Source organism: Bombina bombina, chromosome 5 (assembly GCF_027579735.1).
Source record: "Bombina bombina isolate aBomBom1 chromosome 5, aBomBom1.pri, whole genome shotgun sequence".
In the NCBI taxonomy this organism is placed as follows: Eukaryota; Metazoa; Chordata; class Amphibia; order Anura; family Bombinatoridae; genus Bombina; species Bombina bombina.
Window position 1 is genome coordinate 31,494,214 of NC_069503.1, and position 26,621 is coordinate 31,520,834.

Genomic DNA, 26,621 nt, shown 5'->3' on the forward strand with positions numbered 1-26,621 from the left:
CACAAGGTCTGGTTTAGGAGAAATACACATATGTAGCATGTCTTAGCTGAAATGGGAAGATAGAGAATAAGATTGAACTAGATTATTCTTTTCAAAAATAAACATTTGTTAGTGGATTATCGTGTACAAAAACTTTTATTGGAATCAAAATAATATTTTGAGGATTCAGTTTGAATTATGTTCTGTTCATAATTTATAGGTGATTCTGGGTACATGAGCCGGCCTTGGCTTATTACCCCCTTGCGTAGCCCGACTGATGTGTCTGAGGAGCGCTACAATAGGGCTCATAAGAGAACCAGGGCGGTGGTTGAACGAATGTTCGGGCTCCTGAAGATGAGGTTCAGGTGCCTTGACCGGTCGGGAGGAGCCCTCCAGTACAACCCAAAGAAGGTGGCTAAGATCGTTGTAGCCTGTAGTGTCCTGCATAATATTGCACAGCGGGCTGGGATGCTGCAGGGCGTCCAGGCGCAACGAAACCTCCTCAGAGATGAGGAGGATGATCCTGTTCTAGAGGGGCCATTCCGGGACGAGGGGCTCAATGTCAGAGCAGACATCATCAACCGCAACTTTAGACGGTAAATAATAGAAGTTAGACTGGAGTATTGTCAATAGATGTGAATTCTAGGGAAATGACAAGTAGAGAATTGTGCAAACAGGTTAGGATTGTTCATCAAATGCTAAAAATTTGTTTCATTTATTAATATAGGTGATGCTCTGGGCATTGGGTCCTGTAGCGAGTCTTTGCCACCTGGTTTTTAAAGAGGACAGCAGCTGGTAAGTATAAATGTATGGACTGTTGCTGGCATGAATTGTACACAAATACATCATATGGCATACATTTTCTAAACTAGTATTTAGTTTACACATTACTTAAAATGTACATACTCAGAAAGGGATCCTCTAGCATAACTATCCTCTAGCATGACTATGGTTCAATGTCACACATTAGAGGTTCGTTCTGCTCAATATGACTCATCTTCACACTTGATAGAACATAACACAAGATGCTACACACGCTTAGTAAGCTAGGGACAGAAATTTATTCTGAAATGGGGGGTGGTAGAGGGGTACAGAACTGATTCACACACTTGTAGTAATTTTTATTAAACTTTTTCTGCCATTAAGAATCACAGGAAGAATGTTGAATATTAGTAGCTTACATACATTAGTCATATTTAGTTCATAATTAGATATTTAGGGATCACAATCAGACACTTAGATGATTTTACTTTTTTAGATGGTATTTCAGTCCTCTATTTTATGAACTGATGAATAAGACACCTATTGAAGATCAACTGTTTACCCCTGAATTGACTTTCAAAGACCATGCATTATCCAGGTTGGTGTACCAATGCATGCTAGTTAAGAATCACAGGAAGAATGTTGAATATTAGTAGCTTACATACATTAGTCATATTTAGTTCATAATTAGATATTTAGGGATCACAATCAGACACTTAGATGATTTTACTTTTTTAGATGGTATTTCAGTCCTCTATTTTATGAACTGATGAATAAGACACCTATTGAAGATCAACTGTTTACCCCTGAATTGACTTTCAAAGACCATGCATTATCCAGGTTGGTGTACCAATGCATGCTAGTTAAGAATCACAGGAAGAATGTTGAATATTAGTAGCTTACATACATTAGTCATAGTTAGTTCATAATTAGATATTTAGGGATCACAATCAGACACTTAGATGATTTTACTTTTTTAGATGGTATTTCAGTCCTCTATTTTATGAACTGATGAATAAGACACCTATTGAAGATCAACTGTTTACCCCTGAATTGACTTTCAAAGACCATGCATTATCCAGGTTGGTGTACCAATGCATGCTAGTTAAGAATCACAGGAAGAATGTTGAATATTAGTAGCTTACATACATTAGTCATATTTAGTTCATAATTAGATATTTAGGGATCACAATCAGACACTTAGATGATTTTACTTTTTTAGATGGTATTTCAGTCCTCTATTTTATGAACTGATGAATAAGACACCTATTGAAGATCAACTGTTTACCCCTGAATTGACTTTCAAAGACCATGCATTATCCAGGTTGGTGTACCAATGCATGCTAGTTAAGAATCACAGGAAGAATGTTGAATATTAGTAGCTTACATACATTAGTCATACTTATTTCATAATTAGATATTTAGGGATCACAATCAGAAAAAGGAATACATATTATAGTTGATATAGAGGTATTTGAATGGACATGAAATATTACATTTATGTTCAGCATACATATATATTATTGAAATGTGATATACATTATTATGTATAATTAGAAATTCAGATATTTACATTTAATTTTTATTACACAATATAATGGTGTATGTTTATTTTATTTATTTTTAAATTTAATTAATAAATATCTTGATAAAATGTTGAACAAAGTTAGAGCATAGACACAAGATGATTGTAAATGTATTTTATGAATATTTGACAACGTGTGTATTAACTTTGTTAAAATTTTCTTTTTTAATTTCAGATTGTCATCTGATGACTTCCAGGAATATATTTTTTGTTTTTGTTTCAGAAACTTTTAATTTTTTAAATGGTAATAATAAACATTTTATTATTAAATACACTCTTTTGAACAGATTATAATAAATATCCATATAATCTGTCAATAAAAAACAATTTGACTCCCATGACTGGTAGTTGGCTATTTGACAAGCACATGCATAAGATCAAATAATGCATTAATTTTAGAAAATCCACTGATTCAGAGAATATTAAATTAAACTATCTTTTTAAAATTAATTGGGGAGTGAGATCCATCGATGCTTTTCTTTTGAAATTCTTAGATGTTAAAAAAATTTCGGATATGTAGTCAAAATTTGACATAAATTATTTTGTTTCACTTTTAAGAAGGGGAAGTGGTTCAATTACATTAAAGTGACAGTGTTGTTGAATGTAAAATTAATTTTATAAGATCTTGTATCTTCCTTAGGTATCTCAAAACATTATTTTCTAAACTTTTTTAATTTTTACATTTATAAATGGTAGGTCATTTAACTTCATATTTTTCCCAAGCTAGTTATTGGATGCCTGGTTAATAGATTTAATTTTCTAGTGGAGTCATTTAACTATAGTTATTAATATTATGTAGTTTTTAAAATCTTACCTCTTGGGTTAGACATCACATATCTATATATAATTTTCATTCCCCTTTAGTTTATTTTGACAATGTTAAATCAACATTCCAAATGTTTTGGTCCTTAAAGGGATATTCACAAAGTATATTGTGTATTGATTTTATAAAAATTCATAAAAGAATTTAAACATATTTAGAAAGTACTATAGAATTACATTCAGTCTTTAAATATACTTCGAAAAAGATACATCAATGCACATATCTTAGTCAATTACATAAGGCATCTATGTGCAACCAACAATCAGCATCAAAATAGCCTATGTAGATATGTATTTAATCCAAGAATATATATAATTACAATCTAATGATTGAATACCAATATAATCTTATCCAAAATGCATACATAACATATAGCTTAATGTCCCTCTAAGCTGAAGACTCCGAAATACATCCTTTACAATATATATTTCAGTCAGTGTGTAAAACAAGCCAGAAGTTAATATAAATATGCTTTACTCATATGTTATACTAATTTAGCAAAAGGAAGGTGCCTAGGTTTCTGATTTTTCAAGCATTATTGTGAAATGTCTCTTTAAAGGGACATGAACTCAAAATATACTTAAAGGGAGACAGTTAAAAAATTAATGATTTATACATTCTGAATGAGTATTCTATTTTAAGCAACTTTAAAAATTGTCTCATATTATGAATGTTCCTTGTGATGTTGCTATCATTAATTTAAAAATAAGGCATTACATAGATAATTTATTTGCTTCAGTACTATGGACAGAACTTGTTTTTTTTGGTTGGATTAATTTATCCAACAATCATCAAGGACAACCCAGGTTTTTTGCAACAATTGTCCGTAATCTAAAATATCATTATTGATTTGCAAAGAAAGATAACAAGATATTTCTTAACATTTGAGAATCGGATTAAATTATAAAGTTGCTTAACATTTCATGCTCAATCTGAATCACGAACGCTAAATTTGTTTGGACAGTGTCCCTTTAAGAGATTTAAAGAGTGTATTTACTTCTCTTCTTATCTTGACATACTTTGCTTGAAAAGCATATCGAGATAGGCTCAGTAGATGAAGATTGGTGGATGCACAGAGATGCCTTATGTGATTGGCTCAACCATGTGCATTTAAATTTCTTCTGTTGAGGATATCTAAATACTAAGATAAATTGATTTACATTTTAAAGTCTAAACAATTTTCTATCTCTACAGATCATTTGATACAATTGTTTGTTTGTAATGTCTATTTAAAAATAAAGACGCCATTGCACAATAACATATATGAGCACTTCAGACAAATACAAGCTCGAGGTTTATTTACTAATAACAAACAAACCTGTAGTTTAACATTTATAAACAGATTATCCAAGTTACTGACATTATAACCTGAATTTGAACATTCAGAAATATTGCGTGGGAAACGCATCTTGAAACACCAGATTAGCATCTTTAAACATTAGAGTCTAATGTCACGCAATAGCACACAATCAATGTGCATTATGAAATACATTTAATAGAGCAATATCAATACTTCACAAAAAGTAAATAAATGGATTTTATGAACAATAAAGACATACAATATTAAATGTGTATTTGTATTAAAGAAACAGACCGTTATTAAACCGAAAAATGTATACAACATTTAATAATGTGACAGTATTAGATTTTAAATAGAATTTTATCATTAATATTTAACGGATCACGGATATTAAATCTGCGTCACACATATCCGCATGACAGGCCCATGAGTTACAAATAAGTCTACATGAAAAATGAAGTTACAGCACCACCAGGAGGTATGTGTAAGGAAGTTACTAAGATATGAAACATTAAGGAACGGCCAATCAGAGTTCATCACACAAACACAACTTGAGTCAGGATGGTCTCACAGACATTCTAACAATATTTCAAACTTTTATCCAATCAGATGTACAGATAACTTGTCCCATGGTGCATCTCATGTTTACTTCACCATATAAAAGTCCATTACACGTTGCCATCTTTGTCAGTTCTCTAATGCCTGCAGGCGTACTGTATATATAATTTATATATATATCTATCATATCTGAAAACCCAGCAGGCATGTCATCTCCCAGGTTCACCAAGCAGGAGAGCGCTGCACTGGTCCACGCCGTCAAGGACTTTTATCCCCAGCTGTTTGGGAACAAGAGGAGGTTGACAGATGCGCCTGTTAAGAAGGCCCTCTGGGAGTCTATCACCAATGTGGTTAAATTGGTGTGTGACGTCCAGAGGAGCCAGGATCAAATCATGAGGAGATTCGGAGATATGAGGTTGCGCTTAACAAAAAAAGTCAACCTCATAAGGGACTGGGTACAAGCCCGTAAAAGAGGGGGCCAAAGAAAGGCCCCGCGGAAACTATACCTACTCCCTTATGAGGTGACTTTATGCAAGCTCCTCAATCTCCGGGTCCCCAAAAGATTTAGATCCTCGCCATCCTCGGCCTCCTCTTCTTCCCTCCCAGCTGCGGGATCTGAAAGTCCTGACGCGGGGGCCAGGGCAGCTGCTTCTCCGTCCGGTGGCCTGGGAGGAGATGATAGAGAATCTGAACCAGGTAACTATCCAACTTCATATAATATCTTAATATTTGATTTTTTTTTTAAAATGTGTATATAGTCAGATACTAAACCTATACAGATCTCACAACATACACTACATATGATGTTTAGATATCTGATTTTAGATTAGTGACACATGAAATAGGAATGATGTTTCTTGCGCTCTACAGAATATGCGTCACAGAGCGAAAATGGAATTGCGCATACACGTTAACATGGGTTTGCTGTAAGTGGCATTGCTTTATACATGTTGGTCAAATGACGGATGCGTAATTCCGCTTGGAATCATTGCGCAATGATCGCGAAAATGGAATTGCGCATACACGTTAACATGGGTTTGCTGTAAGTGGCATTGCTTTATACATGTTGGTCAAATGACGGATGCGTAATTCCGCTTGGAATCATTGCGCAATGATCGCGAAAATGGAATTGCGCATACACGTTAACATGGGTTTGCTGTAAGTGGCATTGCTTTATACATGTTGGTCAAATGACGGATGCGTAATTCCGCTTGGAATCATTGCGCAATGATCGCGAAAATGGAATTGCGCATACATGTTAACATGGGTTTGCTGTAAGTGGCATTGCTTTATACATGTTGGTCAAATGACGGATGCGTAATTCCGCTTGGAATCATTGCGCAATGATCGCGAAAATGGAATTGCGCATACACGTTAACATGGGTTTGCTGTAAGTGGCATTGCTTTACACATGTTGGTCAAAATGAAATGTGAATTATTATATATGTGAAGAATACAGTATTCTTATTTTCAATATTAGACATAATAAAAAATAAAAAAGCAGAATCCAAAAAAATTATAACATATGCCCATCAATTGATGAGAATGAAATAACAAAAAAAAATAATTTAAGCTACAGTAAACAACACAACTGATTGAAAATAAGAGTACAGGATATATTTATCATGAATTTAATTGAGGAAACAATTAACTCATGGGACTACCAAAGGATTAATAGTTTTTAATTGATTTGCTAATAATGTAAAGATTTTAAACATGGCATGATTTGTATTAATGATATCCAATCCTCATTTAATATATTACAGATCTGGATGTTGGTGCTGGATCCTCAAGGCAGGGCTTGTCACAGTATGGTATGTCTCATTTTAATTGACATTTGTCTTAGAAACATGGACAGAACATTACATACTAAATCCACATTGTTCAATATTTATATGTATCTGCAAAATGGATTTTAAAACTTTTTGCAAATAAGAATAAATAAAACCAAAAAATAGGATTACATTGTAAGACTACTCTGATTTTGTTTGGAATTTAAGATATCCCATCTATTCTGGATGTCTTAATTTTAATGTAAGATTCTTTGAATGTCCAATTTATATTCTTCCCTTGTGTATTGCTTAATCTTATTTGTATACATTTTTTAAAAATACACACACTTTTGCATATGTTTAGATTTTAAAAATATAGATTCCATTTTTGAAATTGATCACGTCATTTAAGGGACATGCCAACTAAATTTTACATAGAATGATTTTTAAACGTGATTTTATTGTTTTGTTTAAACATTTTATGAGCTACATTGGTTCAGTCTATTGTTTTAGTTCTTTTAAAAAAATGGATTTTGGTTTAGGTTAAACAATGCATTACTGGTATTATCCGGCTGTTTTTTTATGCATAAATTGGCATTTTTACAAAAGTTAAAATCATGTGTTCAGATAACAGTAGTACATAGTTTCAAAAAGTATACAATTACACATTTAGAGCTTCATGTCCCTTTAATAGATGAAAATTAAATAATTCTTAGGATATCCTTAAATAACATATTAGATTGGAATTGCATGCTCAATCCCATTCATTACATCAACATATGGAGTAGAGAATTCATTAACAGCAACATTGTCAAATCAATATATTTTTATATTAAAGGGACACTGAGCTAAAATTATTAATGTTGTCATTCAGATAGAGCATGCAATATTAATCAACATTTAAATATAATACTATAATCATATGTGAAATATTCTATTGCTAAATGTATTTTAAAATCAAGAATGTACGTTTATCTGCAGCTCAATTTTGGTTGACCAACCTGGGTTTTGATTGATGATTGGTGGATACCTTCAACAAACAATATTTATTGAATCCAATATTGCTTATCTGCATTTAAGATTAAAATGTAGCAACATTCCAATTATAATAGGAGTCAATGTAAAATCATTTGGAACAGTTTGAACAGTGAAATCAATGATTGAAATAAATCATGTCAGTGTCCCTTTAATAAACAATAGATTCATTCATCTTTACATTCTTTGGATTAGACAATATTGATATATAATTCACATATTCACTGTTGGAGTTACTTTATAGATATCAGCATACTCTAACAGCACCATGATTACATATTTGTACTAATCAATTTGGTTTTGTATTGTGATAAATATGTGTTGTGTCCTCAACAAGATTACTGTACATTGCACAAATGGCTCGATGTGCCACATGTCTTTGTTTATATTTGTCAACAGCTGTTATTCAAAATGTGGTTTGCGTGTATTCTTTTAAGAGCATTGATCAATGGGTATATTTAGATATGCAATAGCATCGTATGAGATGAGTTTGATGTCTAATATAGTCAGAAATTAAACATATGTTCAATACATCATTTTTAACAGAATCCCCTTGATTCAATCAAGCATTTTTTTGGATAATGACTGGTCTATTCTTCACATTTTCAAGTTGTTTATTCTTAAAAATCGCTACAGATGTGATTTAGTGCTATCCCAAATGTGTTCACTAATATATATCTATATCATTCATAGAGAGAGTTGGTGTGGGGAGCCCCGAGGAATCCAGCACTGACACAGAGCCGCATTTGCGGTATTCTGGTAAGTCCATTGACTCATTTATATGTCATTGAAGGTGTATTGGTAATCAATATTATGAGCATGAATCTCATGAAGCATAACATTTGAAACAAACATATAATTTACTCCTCTGATTATATATTAATTTTCTTGGAATATTGAAAGATTAATAATTAAAACTTTCTTAGTCTACACCTTTGTTATTCAGAAGATGTATAGCATATGTTTGTTTCCATGTTCATTTTTGACAACAGTCATCAAGTGATACACACATGAGAAATCTTAAATGTTCTATGTACTATGCTTTTATGATTTTAAAATTAATACAAACAATACATCGAAAATCTGAATCATTGAGAATAACAAATCTAATGTCATTTGTATGCTCCATCAAAATGATGTAAATCATAACTTTGGGTGTGTATATCTTTAACCCTTTAAGGACACAGCTTTCAGTTTGCTCAATTGTTTTATGATGGAAAAATTCCGTCATATGTCCTTAAGAGGTTAATGCAACATTGATGTGTGTCTTTGAGCAACAGTAACATATGTTATAATATCTGATCTTAACGTGTACACAACATGTTATGTTTTACAGAGATTGATTTAACATGTGTGACAGAGGAGGAAGAGGCTGCCTTGAAGTCTGATGGTATGTGAAATATATCTATCATGTTTACAACATGTTGCTTTATTGGAAATCATTTTATTGAAGACATTCAAAGTCTACAGCTTTTGCACTTTAAAAAGGAATATTATTTGTCTGTTCAAATACACTACTGCCCCCTTTCTATATCAGGCAGCATGAAAATATGCTTGGATGTTTTTTTTTTAAATTTTATTTATAATTCATGCCATCATTATGTCACATACATATTCCAGGCCAAACCACAATAATAATGTTATAATTGTACAGACAGTCATTGATATTCATCTGAGTGCCTATATGCATACCATATCCTCAGTTCATAATTGTTTAGAAATTCAAACACACTTCTAAGTATATTGAAAACATAATCAATTTTAAATGCGTTGATTTGATGTATGAGATGTTAATATATTTGTATTATTTATTTCAGATCGATCCTCCACCTCTGGTCATCTGTTTTCCGCCCCTGCCCAGTCCCCTGGCCAGTCACAGACCCCTGCCCAGGCCCAGGCCCAGACCCCTGCCCAGGCCCAGAACCCTGCCCAGAACCCTGCCCAGGCCCAGACTCCTGCCCAGGCCCAGACTCCTGCCCAGGCCCAGACTCCTGCCCAGGCCCAGACCCCTGCCCAGGCCCAGACCCCTGCCGGCCCTTCCCATTTGTCCTTTCCTGTCCCTCCCAAAAAACGGCCCTTCGTCCCCCTTCGCCGCTCTCCCTGTATTATGGGCCGTACAGCTACCCCAGCTGCCCAGACCCCAACTCACCACTCCCCAGCTGTACGGCCTACCCCGGAGCAGCAGCTCATCCCTCCCCAACCCAATCCCATCCCTCCCCAATCCAATCCCATCCCTCCCCCCTGTCTCAACCTTCATTGTCCTGGGTGTCGGATTGTCCTTCCCAGGCACAGCTGTAAATATCATTCAAAATCCACATTATAAGATACTTAAAGGTACACTGAAGGCAAATTGTTTCTATTGTGATTCAAATAGAGCATGCAATGTTAATCAAATTTATAATTTACTACTCTTATGAATTATTCTTCATTCTCTTGCTATCTTTATTGAAACAAAGAAATGCCTAGAATTAATTTTAAATAGAAAATAATTGTGGACATCATTTCTTTATTGTTGGATGAATGTATCCATCAACCAGCAGGGACAACCAAAGTTGATAAACAAATATGGCCTGCCCTATAAACCTACATTCTTGCATTCAAAATCTAGCTAGAGAATTCAAACATTTAAAGAATATGTGTAATTTTTTAATATTTGTAATGTCATGCTCTATCTGAATCAGTCAATTAAATATTTAGGTTCAGTGTCCCTTTAATTTGATATCACTACATATACCAATCACCACTACTTGGATCCAACAATTTATGTACAAATGTTGATACATTATCTCTTGTCTAACCCAGTAGGAATGTAATTTCTTCAGGTTGCTATGTTTACACAGCTTGTCCTCAACGCCAAAATGTTTAAGGATAGGTGTGCCTACCACAGTATAATTAAAATATTTAAATTGCTAATGTAAGTACAATGTAAATCCTTTAACAAGATTTTATACACTCAAGCTGTATAAGTGGATCATCGAAAACCAATTAAAGGGGACAACATGTTTGAGGAAACTGTCCCTTTAATGATTTCGGTCTGTCTGAATAACATATTTAATGTGTAAAGAATCAATTTCAACAAATTGATGTAAAGAATGATTTGTCTTTATGATGACAATGTATCTTTGCTTATTTTTTCTTCTGTTGTGTAATTATCCTTAATATTTGATTTATTCTTTATTTTAGGCTGTGACTCAGCATGGCTCATGCTAGAAGGTATAGCACGAGTAGAGCAGGCCGTGTTGAGGAACGTAGCTGTCCTGAGAGGGATGAACGACACCATGCAGGCCCAGCTCCGGGTTCAGGATTTGACTCTGCGTCAAATCATGCTATTAAATTCAAGGCCTGAATCTGGAGCTGGACATGCACAGGACGATGAAGAGGATGACCAGTAAGTGGAGGATCTGGAGATGCTCCAAGGGCGCAGATAAGAATCCTCCGTCCACATGTTGATGTTTTTGTTATTGTTGCCATTTGGCCTTTTTTTTCAGTTTATTGTTGTGCCTGTTGCACTCTTTTACCTTGTCATATGGCTCCAATGGGGCTATGGTGGCCCTTGGCAACTCTCTTCATGGACTGTGATGCACTCTGTTACCTTGTCATATGGCTCCAATGGGGCTATGGTGGCCCTTGGCAACTCTCTTCATGGACTGTGATGCACTCTGTTACCTTGTCATATGGCTCCAATGGGGCTATGGTGGCCCTTGGCAACTCTCTTCATGGACTGTGATGCACTCTGTTACCTTGTCATATGGCTCCAATGGGGCTATGGTGGCCCTTGGCAACTCTCTTCATGGACTGTGATGCACTCTGTTACCTTGTCATATGGCTCCAATGGGGCTATGCTGGCCCTTGGCAACTCTCTTCATGGACTGTGATGCACTCTGTTACCTTGTCATATGGCTCCAATGGGGCTATGGTGGCCCTTGGCAACTCTCTTCATGGACTGTGATGCACTCTGTTACCTTGTCATATATCTACAATGGGGCTATGCTGGCCCTTGGCAACTCTCTTCATGGACTGTGATGCACTCTGTTACCTTGTCATATGGCTCCAATGGGGCTATGGTGGCCCTTGGCAACTCTCTTCATGGACTGTGATGCACTCTGTTACCTTGTCATATATCTACAATGGGGCTATGCTGGCCCTTGGCAACTCTCTTCATGGACTGTGATGCACTCTGTTACCTTGTCATATGGCTCCAATGGGGCTATGGTGGCCCTTGGCAACTCTCTTCATGGACTGTGATGCACTCTGTTACCTTGTCATATATCTACAATGGGGCTATGCTGGCCCTTGGCAACTCTCTTCATGGACTGTGATGCACTCTGTTACCTTGTCATATGGCTCCAATGGGGCTATGGTGGCCCTTGGCAACTCTCTTCATGGACTGTGATGCACTCTGTTACCTTGCCATATATCTACAATGGGGCTATGCTGGCCCTTGGCAACTCTCTTCATGGACTGTGATGCACTCTGTTACCTTGTCATATGGCTCCAATGGGGCTATGGTGGCCCTTGGCAACTCTCTTCATGGACTGTGATGCACTCTGTTACCTTGTCATATATCTACAATGGGGCTATGCTGGCCCTTGGCAACTCTCTTCATGGACTGTGATGCACTCTGTTACCTTGTCATATGGCTCCAATGGGGCTATGGTGGCCCTTGGCAACTCTCTTCATGGACTGTGATGCACTCTGTTACCTTGTCATATGGCTCCAATTTTCCTGATCTTTACCATATTATTTATAAACGTTGTTTTCTGACATACTAATAAAAGACATGTCATTGCACGATTCTTTGTCCTCCTTATTCATGTCATTGATTGAAATCTCTATTTTATCTGGTTGATCCTTAAAGGGACATACCCAAAATAATGTTGTTTCCTGAATCATATATGTAATACAATTGTAAATGACTTTAAGATTAACATCTCCAATGTAATTTTTATTTTTGTCTTTATATTTTTTTCTAAAAGCTTTATCATTGCATGATTATGATTAGCATAGTAATTGTTTTATATATGTATATAAAGATTGTTATATATGTATATTTCAAATTTCACATCCATGTGTGTATTTATAAACTCTGCATGAATTGATGCACCTTTAACAAATGATCTGAGGATTGATACAATGATATAATCCCTGTAAAGTGTTCATTTTCTTGAAATAGTATTGTCTCTGTGTATCCTCTTTTTATAAATAAAAATCATGTCCCTTTAAGTGATGGTGAGCACAATTGTTAATGAATGTATTTCCATTTCTAAAGCGTTTTTTTGTCCTTTTTACATGAACAAGGACATATAATCTTAATAATAAACAATCTTATTGTAATGTTGACAGCACATGTATTTCATTTTCTATTCTATCTTATTGTAAAAGTGTAACCAAATCAATCTCTGTGTGTAATGCGCATATTTTAGATGAGGAATATGTTTTTCAAAATATTGTTAAAAAATACTTCTCCTCCCATATATGGCTATAGGTAGTCTGACCATATTTCAACTTGAATAAATGACACGTTTGATCAATACATGTGTCATTATTGTTATTCCAAAACAATCTAAACATATCTTAAAACATCAATGGCATATGTATTTCTCATGTGTATCTTTTAAATGTTAAAGATATACACCATAGCTATAGTTAAAGGGACAGTCAAGTCCGAAAAGATGATTCATGATTTCGTGACATTCCTAGATAGCAATCTAGACACATACTAGTTTCAAAAATATAAATACGTTTCTTAGTGATATGCCAAGCTGTCAACTGAGTCCTTGTATTGGCTGCGGTTTTTCTGCGATCGCGGATGCGCCATGTTGCTTAAGACGTCACCTGCCAGGCTGTCCAATGATTCCTTGTATTGACTGACGTTTTTAGGCGATCAAGGATGCACCTTTTATTGGATGGCGTTTTTACGCGATCAAGGATGCGCCTTTTTTTTTGTTTGCGTTCTTACGTGATCAGGAATGTGCCTTTTATTGGATTGCGTTCTTACGTGATCAAGGAAGCGCCATGTTAATTAAGACGTCACATGCAAAGGTAAAAAAACGTCTGATTGTATTACGTAGTCCCGCAATATTTGTTTGTGCACGTTAAACACGTTTGTGAATGAAGCCAAGTTTAAAAACATTGCGAATATGGATTGTTTGCATCATGTTACATTGTTGACCCATAGCTGATAAAGACCACCACATTCTCTTTTGCTGGATGTCTGGTTGAATAAACGAACGAAAGCAAAATGTTTTCATGCATAAGATATTTCGAGGCAAGTGCAAATCTCTATAGTCCATGTTGTTTAATATGTTGGTCAACAATATGTTCCTTTTTATGAAAAATGACTGTTGTGTTTAATGTTAAAGATATCTAATTCATAAATATGCGCTATTGTGTTAGAATAAAGTAATCAATATGCATTTATCTTTATCATATGCTAAATATATGATGCCGACTTCTTCTAAATGTAATTTCGTCGTATATTTTATTAAAGGTTCATTAGACACTCACATTATAAATCAAAACTTTTTATTTTGTCTCTAGTTAGATAGTCCATTGTTTAACAAATACACGTTTCATTTTGCTTCTGTTCAAAGAAAATGTAAGTAATTTTCAGACTCCTCGCCAAGCCTCTGAGTTTCATGTGAGTACCATCTCCAGCTTTCTCCTGTTTGTGTAAAGGGCCTTTTCATATGTTAATGATGGGGTATTGTCTTGTTTTACGGTTGTAATGGGGGTTCAGCTATATTTTCAATAGAGCTAACCCGATTTTCTTTGAAAGTGTTTAAAGCTTTGTAATATTGATATCAGTATATGTTAATCTTGTTGTTTCTAGTAGTGTCTATTACATACAGTTCTGTTAAAAATATAGTATACTGTCCCTTTAATGCAAATGTTTATTTTTGTATCATGTATGAGTTCCACATTGGTTAATGTTAGCATATTTTCACCCCCCACTCCTAAAAGGACTTTAAACCATATTCATTGTTAAAACAAATGTCTTTATAAAAATAAATTAACACAATAATGTCTCTTTAAGAAAATAGACTTTATTTAACACGTCAATATAAATCTGATTTCAATATTTATTGTTTGAACAAGTACATGTAGATATACCAACAATCTTCAAATATATGTTAGCATATGTAATTTTGTTAAAGGGACAGTTTAGAAAACAAATAATGTTTTGCATTATTATAAAAGTCAATTTTGTAATATCAATGATATCAAAGGTTTCTCACCAATTAATCATTTGTCTGTGTTTATTTTAATTTGCTATCTAAACCTATGAGGTTCGTGTGCTCATTTCTTAGAGCTTGAAGAGTGCATGTAATCATTATGCAATTTGACCACTAGAGGGCATTTGGATAGCATTTGTATATCTAAAACCTTGTGCTCATACAGCATATTATTTACCATGTATTGATCATTGATGTCTAAAATGTTGTTATGTCAGAACAACAAATAAGTGGTCATTTTTCATAGTCATAGATACAAGGGTAAGCACATAAGTCACACTTATTTCTCCATGTTTTGTTGTTTCCAACTTGATAATGCGTAATACAGTGTTTTCTTTGTAATCAATAATTTTCTGACTGTCCCTTTAAGCTGTGTTATTGGCATTCAAACAGTAATATGCCATCATGGATAATTGTAATGGTAATTTTGTTTGCGATTCGGGAAACAGTTTGGACATCACATCACAGAAACCAATCAATATCATGTACAAGGATAGGTATGTGATGTGGTTTTCACACACTTATAACCCACACTCTGCAAACAATCTGCCTCCATGGACCCGGTCCCATAGAAGTAGATTATATACAGAGTGTGCTCCACAAGTGTATGAAAACCACATCATTACATACCTATCCATTACACATTAAATAAAAATAACATTAAACATGAAAACAAATACTTACTTCCTCTTCCTTCCCCTCTTCCCACGGGGCTGAGGCTCTGGGAGGGTCAACTGCAGACTCCGACGAGTTCTCATTGGATATGTTGTGGGAAGAGTGGAAGGAAGAGTACTGGGACGACCAAGGTGAGGAGGAGGAGATGGCTCTCCAGGAGGAAATGGCCCGGCAGGAGAAGATGGCCCGGCAGGAGAAGATGGCCCGGCAGGAGAAGGAGGCCCAGCAGCAGGAGGCCCAGCAGCAGGAGGCGGACCAGGAGGCAGACCAGCATGCACCTCCCGGAAAATATTTAACATCTCTTGGTGTAGATTAAAGGTTCTGTTTTGCCCTTCTTCTATTCTAGTAAGTATGTTTATTATTTTGTTTTGGCCTTCAATTATTTTGTTTTGTCCTTCAAGAATTCGAGTTCGGCCTTCTATATTTTGTATCCGGGAGTTACGCATCTGGTCTATGTAGTCTAGTAGAACCCGCACCTCCGCTAATTCCTCTTGTTGTGCTTGGCGGGGTGCCCGTGCACGGCGGGGTGCGGGTCCTTGAGGGGCCTCTGGTTCCGCGGCCTCTTCCTCTGGTTCCGGGGCCTCTTCCTCTGGTTCCGGGGCCTCTTCCTCTGCTTCCGTGGCCTCTTCGTCACGGGGGGCATCTTCCCTCCGAGGTGGAGATTGATCCTCACCACTCTCATCCCGGGGAACAGGAGGAGCCTGTATTTGTTGTGCTGCCTCCTCACCAGACTTTGTATATTTGAAAAAGAAATAAATGTATATATTAGCATATTTCCTAATAAAGCTTTAAATGACTTAGCTTACGATACAATTACAAATGCAGCCTCATTAATCCACTTTGAAATCTAACAATCAATACGATTTGCGCATTTTCTAAACCGTGTTTGTGATATCTCTCTGGTCAATCTGAATGTTTTAGCGTTTGTTTTCAGTCTGTTTAAATGCACACCTAACCTATAGCCTAGATACTGATGTAACCGCAAAGTAATTGTGAATGCGTGTAAACAATGTAATAGCATTAATCTGATCCTTAAAGGGACATGAAACCAAATGTTTTATCTTTCATGATTTCGAAGCATACAATTATAATCAACTTTCTAATGTACTTTTCTTATCTAATTAGCTTCATTCTCTGGATATTCTATGCTGAAAAGCATATCTAAATATGCTTAGAAGCTGCTGATTGTTAGCTGAATATAGCTGCCTCCTGTGATTGGTTCACCGTGTCCATGGCTATTTCTTCATTAAAGTATATCTAAAGAATGAATCAAATTAGGTAATAAGTAAATTTGAATGTTTTGTCAAATTGTATTCTCTACCTTAATCATGAAAGTAAAGGTTTGCGTATAGTGTCCCTTTTAATACATTCGTATGTGAATTTATTCTTAAATGAGCTTACCGTCAGATGAGAATGGCAGGTTCCCGGTATCAGGGCCGCCACTAGAAATTTTGGGGCCCCTGACTCAACCATTGATCAGGGCCCCCCCCCCTCTCCTTTGACATGTGCAATTTTTGACCAAGTGACTAAAATGTATATGCACTTTATTTTTAATTGTCTTGAAAATGTTGTAAAGGTAGTAACATACACACACACACACACACACACACACACACACACACACACACACACACACTGAAACACACAAACACACTCACACATAAGGATTCACATATAGACACTCTAGCAGACACGCAAAGAAACACACTCAGACACAGACACCCAAACAGACACTTAGCACTTGTTTACATTGACCTGACAAGTAATGAGGTAAACTACAGTTTTGTAAAAAAAAGGAGATTTAGAAAACAAAATATGGAGTTCTGATTATCTTTTTGTAAAGGAAGATGACAACTAAATTATGACAACAGCATGCAGTGGTTGAAAGGAAGGGCCCTGAACTGCCTAAACAACAATTTAAAGGTTAAATGGTGGATTGGTTACTTCTGGAAAGGTCTTGTTAGTCTCAAAGTCTGTAGAAAGATGTGAATAATTAGTAGTAAGGTCAAAATGTCCTAAAAAGCAACAGACAATGGACACACACACACAAACTCGCACATACAGCCAAGGAAACACCAACAGAGACAGCCTCAGAAAACACACAAAGACATACACACAGAGACACCCACAGAAAACACACAAAGACATACATACACAGAGAGACAACCACATAAAAAACACAGAAAGACATACATACACACACTCTCACTGAGACATCCACAGAAAACACACAAAGACATATACACACCCTCACAGAGACACCCACATAAAACACACACCCTCACAGAGACATCCACAGAAAACACAGACATACACACACACACCCTCACAGAGACATCCACAGAAAACACAGACATACACACCCACCCTCACAGAGGCATCCAGAGAAAATACACAAAGACAAACATACACACCCACCCTCACAGATAAAAAAAATACATACACACTCATAGAGACACAAACCAAAGCACAAAGACATAAACACAGACACCCACAGAAACACTCACAGGAGGAAACATTTATGCACCTTGCATCCCCTAAATCAGTGGTTCCCAAACTTTTTTCTCTCCCGTACCCCTTGATTAGGTTTTTCATTTATGAGTACCCCCTCTCTTCGTTACCCACACCCATCCCTCAAAATAAAGGAAGCACTTTTTTTTTATAGGGGAGGTAAGCTATATCTGAATGGCATACGACTGTACGTGTATCAACAGGATTAAAGCTCAGATCTCATTCTCAGAAGGAGCCCTGCTGTGTGGCTGGCGCCCCTGGCAGCTGCCTGGTTGCCCCTAAACACGGCCCTGGGGGGGAGTCAAAGCGTAATGATCAGAAAAATAAATATTTTAATTTGTGAGATCAGATCGATATAAACCACCCAGCCACTATGGACGTTTTTAGTTGGAAGTGAAGCAATCTGACTCAAACAAGCACTAGTACTTTACTTACCAGCACTGACTATAACTTATTTGGGGATGCAGACCCACCTCGCCTGTGTAACTCGCAACCTCCACAGCTCTGCCACACGTGTCTACGCAGCTATGCTGCTGCAGTGCTGTTTCTAACTGCGCACTCGCAGTCAATATTTTGTGCACGGGGGTGGGTGAAGCAGGAGGCTAAGTTGTCTGGTGACAGGGTGATCATTAATATATGGACCGGAGTCATCCACACCCGGTCCACATATTTCAGGTGCAGGGGCTCCCATCTGCCTATATGCCAGGCCAGGACTTCACTTGTCACTTTCCGGCTGAACGCTCCTTCCTTCCACAGTTCCACGATGGTTATTAGTTGATGACCCATTGAGAGTGCCCCCCCGACCCTCCCCCCGGATCTTCCGCCATTACCAACAATATTTTTGAGTACCCCCAACTGGTCTGCCAAGTACCCCCAGGGGTACACGTACCACAGGTTGGGAACCGCTGCCCTAAATCAACAGTGTGTGACATGCATGATAAAAAAATTTTTTAGAAATTAAGAGATCACTTTTTAAAGAATCACATTTGTAAATGTGCAAACAAAAATAATTCTGTGAATTCAAAATTGTACATTAATGAGCTGGGTAGATGGCTAGATGAAGAAAAGTACCTTTAAAAGGTTGACATATGTTTGTTTGTTTTTTCACCATTTTCCCCAACCAAGAGCACCACTTCAAATATAGTGTACAAATTTTCCCCAGCTGTCAGCTGTACTTATGGATTTTGAAAATGCTGTACTCTATATGGTCTTGGTGGGACCATAAGCTGTGGTACTCATACCATTAGATCTGGTTAAATGCAGGATTTAGGCTTGTTGGTATGTATTTCAAAATTAAGTCAGCTGTAGTGTAAACTGAACAGTTTTTCAAACACTGAGCAATCTTAGTTTGAGAGTATAACATTTTATGCAGATGTAAAAATCTTAGATAAAATGCCTCCTTGCATCTGGAAAGTCCTTGCATAAAGGGGCAGTAAACTGGAATGTAATATATATATATATATATATATATATATATATATATATATATATATATATATATATATATATATATATAAAATGCATATCTGCCAAAAGGGCATCAACCATTTGTGTATTGAGGAGGAAACATTTCTGCATGGTTTTAAATATAGAATTTCTACAGCATTGTCAAAATAATCATAAATACACTGCTGCTAAAAAAATGTGTTTTTATGGACCCCTAGCCCCACCAAACAACTACTACCACACTGAAGTTACAATCCAAAATTGCACAAAGAAAAAAAAACATTTGCTAAGTAAGTCCTACCTCCTCTGCAAATGAAAGTGATCTGCCGTCTGACTCAGGCACACACTGTACAAAGTGCCAAGTCTGTCTCACACTGCGCATAGTGGTTTAGTGCACACTAAGAAATCCTCTCAAATGCTAATACTTTACTCCTTACAATAACATTTCCCATGCTCAATTAGCACTCTGCTGTAGTACCCACTGGTGGCTGCCCAAATTTAAAAAAAAATTTTTTTTTTTTTTTTTAGTTCTTGCCTCATGGGGCCCCCCTGGCTCATTGGGCCCCTGACAGGAGTCACCCCTGTCACCCCCTGATGGCGGCCCTGCCCGGTATCAATTCCTCCGATACCGACTACATCCATCTCGGAGATGCTGGGCCGCAACATTTCCTCCCATCGGCAGTACTCGATTTCCAGTGCAGGGCCGCCACCGGTTCCTGCGGAATGTCGTGCCTCCAGGCTTAACTTTTTCTTGAGATCCATCTTGCAGTCCCGGTATCGATGTTTTATAGAGTCCATATCTCTATTCCGGCCACCCACTGCATTGACTGCATTCCTTATCTCATGCCAGAGCTTCCTCTTCTCAGTCGGGGTGGTCTTTTGATGCTGCAGCCTCCTATACCTGGCCATATAGGCCTCGACGAGGGCCTCCTTCTCCTCCATCGAAAACCTCGCCTCCCTAGTCGCCTTGGCCTTCCCCTGTGACGATGCCCTCTGTTTCCCGGACTGTGAAGCCCTACTCTGTCCGCCACTGGGCCCAGCCACTTGTTCATCTTGAACCAAGTGGCTGGGTCCACCCACCGCTTCCACCCCCGCTTCCTGCCCCCCTTCCTGCCCTGTTCCTCTCCCCCTCCCTCTCCTCCCCCCTCTACCTCTCCCCTGCCTGCCCTCCATCTGTTCCCTAAACTAAACCCCAAATAATCAAACAAAAAGTGAGTGTGATGAAATGAAAGGGGGTCAAAATAAAGAACTAAAAAGACAAAATAAGTGCTGAAAGTGTGAGAGGGATCTACAAAAACAAAGAGGGTAAGGAGTATTTAAATAAACAAAAAGAAGAAGAAGACTAAAAGGAGGATATGTAAACTAAATGTAACTAGGGGATGGGGATGGGTTATGGGATAAGAGTAAATGGGATGAAAGGGAATGGGACTACAGGGAATGGGGTATGGAGTGTAGTATGAGGGGGTATGGGGTATGGAGTGTATGTAGTGTTATTGTGTTGTATGTATGTATTGAATGTGTTTGCGTGTAAATGTGTTAAGTGTACAGAAAAAGCACTCGCACACTCACCCAAACCAACTGTCGTTCACTAACTCACACTAGCACTAACTCTCACTAACTCACACTACTACTAATTCTCACTAACTCACACTACCACTAACTCTCAACTCCCACTAACTCTCAATAACTCCCAATACCACTAACTCACGCTCCCACTAACTGACTCTATCACACTACCACTCACTAACAACTCCCACTACCACTAACTCACTCACACTCCCACTAACTGACTCTCTCCCACTACCACTAACTCCCACTCCCACTAACAACTGACTCTCTCACACTAACACTAACACTAACTCACAATAATGCACAAACTCTCTAATCTTAAACCTCCAATCTCCAAAGACCCACCAGCAACACAGTCAAAGAAGCCATGCTTGTGTGGTGCTTATATACCCTGTGTAAATGTTTAATGATGTACCGATTTGCGTTGTAAATTGTGTTCAGGTGTGCTTTATTAGCAATTAATATTTGTGCAATGTGTATTAGGTGTGTGAATTTGCGAGTTATTATTTGTGGAATGTGTAGAATGCGATGATGTCATAGTGGTCGTTTTCTATAACATTGTCCAATAGTATTCTGTTTAAATGTGAATTTGCGATGGTGGGGTATTAGTGAAGTGTTGTATATGTATGTTTGTCCTAATATATAGTGATATTGAATGCGATTATTTTAGTGTATGTATTATTTGTATTTTCCTTGTTGTTATTTTGCGTATTTCCGCATCTTAAATGATATGCGTATTCCCTGTATTTAATTTTATTAAAATTCCCCCCGCTTGTGAATGTGTAATGCTTATGTGCTTTGTTGAGTGATTGTTGTTGTGACATTTGCGGCGTGTTATTGTTGTGCATGATGTGGTATGCGTCATATGACCGAGCTGTGCGTATTTCTCGCGAGATCGAGTGTTAGGTGAAAAAAGCGTTTTTTTTGCTTTTCCATTGATCTCTATGGGAGACTGTCTAACGCGGGCAGGATTCCGCGTGTGAAATACACGCGTTAGGAGTATCGTTAGAAGGTTTGGTTTGAACTCTAAATACCGGAGTCAAACGTGCGTTAGACATAAACCACGCGTAGCGTTAGCAGCCCATCTACCGCCAAACTCCAAATCTAGCCGTATGTTTTTTACTTATATTTGCCATCCAGGTCTATGTATATTTCCTTTTGCAGACTGTCAGTTTCAGTTTGGGAAGCATGTTTTAGGAAGTTATTTTCTTACCTGGGGTATAGTCCTTTTTTTTTTTCAAATTGACTGTTTTCCTTTAAATTTTGCGAGCAAAATTAGGCTCGCAAGGTTGCAAAATGCTGTTATTTGTTGCGTCATTCTTGGAGCAAGACATTTTTTGCCGCAAAGGTACATCTTTGACGCAAGTTCATCATTTCCGGCATCTTAGATGATGCCAGGTTTACTTGCACAAGGTTGCATCTGTTATGACGCTAATTGCGTCATTTCTTTCATGTAATTGGCAAGAGTCCATGAGCTAGTGACATATGGGATATACAATCCTACCAGGAGGGGCAAAGTTTCCTAAACCTCAAAATGCCTATAAATACACCCCTCACCACACCCACAATTCAGTTTTACAAACTTTGCCTCCTATGGAGGTGGTGAAGTAAGTTTGTGCTAAGATTTCTACGTTGATATGCGCTTCTCAGCATTGTTGAAGCCCGATTCCTCTCTGAGTACAGCGAATGTCAGAGGGACATGAAGGGAGTATCACTTATTGAATACGATGATTTCCCTAACGGAGGTCTTTTTCATAGGTTCTCTGTTATCGGTCGTAGAGATTCATCTCCTACCTCCCTTTTCAGATTGACGATATACTCTCAATTTACCATTACCTCTACTAATAACTGTTTTAGAACTGGTTTGGCTATCTGCTATATGTGGATGGGTGTCTTTTGGTAAGAATGTTTTCATTACTTAAGACACTCTCAGCTATGGTTTGGCACTTTATGCATTTATATAAAGTTCTAAATATATGTATTGTACTTATATTTGCCATGAGTCAGGTTCATGTATTTCCTTCTGCAGACTGTCAGTTTCATATTTGGGGAATATAAACATCTTTTAAAAATGAAATTTATTTCTTACCTGGGGTTTAGTCTTTTTTTCAATTGACTACTTCTTACAAATTGTGGGTGGTATTAGGCTCGCGGGTGCGACAAATGCTAAACTTTATTGCGTCATTCTTGGCGTGAAATTTTTTTTGGCGTGAAAAAGTACATCTATAATGCAAGTTTGTCATTTCCGGTGTCATACTTAACGCCGAGACCTTTCACACGGTTGCGTCATTAGTGACGCGAGTGTGTCATTTCCGGTTATTTTTGGCGCCAAAAAAGTTTAGTTACGTTGTGCGTCATACTTGGCGCCAAATTTTTTCATTATTTCAATACCCCATTGATGTTTGCCTCTTGCTTTTTTCTCTATCAGAGGGCTATGCTATTTGCATTTTTTCCCATTCCTGAAACTGTCATATAAGGAAATAGATAATATTGCTTTATATGTTGTTTTTTATCTTACATTTTGCAAGATGTCTCAACCTGATCCTGCCTCAGAAGTTTCTACTGGAACATTGCTGCCTGACATTGGTTCTACCAAAGCTAAGTGCATTTGTTGTAAAATTGTAGAAATTATCTCGCCGAATGTCATTTGTAATAGTTGTCATGATAAACTTTTACATGCAGATAGTGTATCCATTAGTAATAGTACATTTCCAGTTGCAGTTCCTTCAACTTCTAATGTGCATGATATACCTGTAAATTTTAAAGAATTTGTTTCTGATTCTATTCTGAAGGCTTTGTCTGCATTTCCACCTTAAACGTAAAAGGTCTTTTGAAACTTCTCATTTAGTTGATGAAATTTCAAATGACCAACAACATAATAATTTATCCTCTTCTGATGAGGATCTATCTGATTCAGAAGATCCTTCCTCAGACATTGACACTGACAAATCTACTTATTTATTTAAAATTGAGTATATGCGTTCTTTATTAAAAGAAGTGTTAATTATTTTGGATATTGAGGTAACCAGTCCTCTTGACGTTCAGTCTAATAAACGTTTAAATGCTGTTTTTAAACCTCCTGTGGTTTCTCCAGGGGTTTTTCCTATTCCTGAGGCTATTTCTGATATGATTTCTAAGAATGGAATAAGCCAGGTACTTCTTTTATTCCTTCTTCAAGGTTTAAAAAATTGTATCCTTTACCAGAAAAATCTATAGAGTTTTGGGAAAAGATCCCCAAAGTTGATGGGGCTATTTCTACTCTTGCTAAACGTACCACTATTCCTATGGAAGATAGTACTTCCTTTAAGGATCCTTTAGATAGGAAGCTTGAATCTTATCTAAGGAAGGCCTATTTATATTCAGGTCATCTTCTCAGACCTGCAATTTCTTTGGCTGATGTTGCGGCTGCTTCAACTTTCTGGTTGGAGAATTTAGTGCAACAGGAATTGGATTCTGACTTATCTAGCATTATTCGCTTACTGCAATTGCTAATCATTTTATTTGTGATGCTATTTTTGATATGATCAAAATTGATGTTAGATCCATGTCTTTAGCTATTTTAGCTAGAAAAGCTTTGTGGCTTAAATCCTGGAATGCTAATATGACATCTAAATCTAGATTACTATCTCTTTCTTTCCAAGGTAATAATGTATTTGGTTCCCAGTTGGATTCTATTATTTCAACTGATACTGGGGGAAAGGGAGTTTTTCTGCCTCAGGATAAAAAACCTAAGGGTAAATCTAAGGCTTCTAACCGTTTTCGTTCCTTTCGTCAGAATAAGGAACAAAAACTCAATCCTTTCCCCAAGGAATCTGCCTCCAATTGGAAGCCTTCCTCAAAATGGAATAAATCCAAGCCTTTTAGGAAACCAAAGTCAGCCCCTAAGTCCGTATGAAGGTGCGGCCCTCATTCCAGCTCAGCTGTTAGGGGGCAGTTTAAGGTTTTTCAAGGATATTTGGATAAAATCTGTTCAAAATCAATGGATTCAGAGCATTGTCTCTCAAGGGTATCGAATAGGATTCAGAGTAAGACCTCCTGTGAGAAGATTTTTTCTCTCAAGTATCCCAGTAAATCCAGTAAAAGCTCAGGCTTTCCTGAAGTGTGTTTCAGACCTGGCATCTTCAGGGGTAATCATGCCAGTTCCTCTTCTGGAACAAGGTTTGGGGTTTTATTCAAATCTATTTATTGTCCCAAAGAAGGAAAATTTATTCAGACCAGTTCTGGATCTGAAAATTTTGAATCGTTATGTAAGAGTACCAACTTTCAAGATGGTGACTATAAGGACTATTCTGCCTTTTGTTCAGCAACGACATTATATGTCCACAATAGACTTGCAGGATGCATACCTTCATATTCCGATTAATCCAGAACATTATCAGTTTCTGAGATTTTCTTTTCTAGACAAGCATTACCAATTTGTTGCTCTTCCATTTGGCCTAGCAACAGCTCCAAGAATCTTTTCAAAAGTTCTGGGTGCCCTACTCTCTGTAATCAGAGAACAGGGTATTGCGGTGTTTCCTTATTTGGACGATATCTTGGTACTAGCTCAGTCTTTCCGTTCTGCAGAATCTCACACGAATCAACTAGTGTTGTTTCTTCGGAAACATGGTTGGAGGATCAATTTACCAAAGAGTTTCTTGATTCCTCAGACAAGGGTCACCTTTTTAGGCTTCCAGATAGATTCAGTGTCCATGACTCTGTCTCTAACAGACAAGAGACGTTTAAAATTGGTTGCAGCCTTCCGGCACCTTCAGTCTCAGTCATTCCCTTCAGTGGCTATGTGCATGGAAGTTTTAGGTCTCATGACTGCAGCATCAGACGCGATCCCCTTTGCTCGTTTTCACATGAGACCTCTTCAGCTTTGTATGCTGAATCAATGGTGCAGGGATTATAGAAAGATATTACAATTAATATCCTTAAATCCCAATGTATGACACTCTCTGACATGGTGGATAGATCACCATCGTTTAGTTCAAGGGGCTTCTTTTGTTCAGCCAACCTGGACTGTGATCACAACAGATGCGAGTCTTTCAGGTTGGGGAGCTGTTTGGGGATCTCTGACAGCACAAGGGGTTTGGAAATCTCAAGAGGCGAGATTACCAATAAATATTTTAGAACTCCGTGCAATTCTCAGAGCTCTTCAGTTTTGGCCTCTGTTAAAGAGAGAACTGTTCATTTGTTTTCAGACAGACAATATCACACTGGTGGCATATGTCAATCATCAGGGTGAGACTCACAGTCCCCAAGCTATGAAAGAAGTATCTCGAATAATTGTTTGGGCGGAATCCAGCTCCTGTCTAATCTCTGCGGTGCATATCCCAGGTGTAGACAATTGGGAAGCGGATTATCTCAGCCGCCAGACTTTACATCC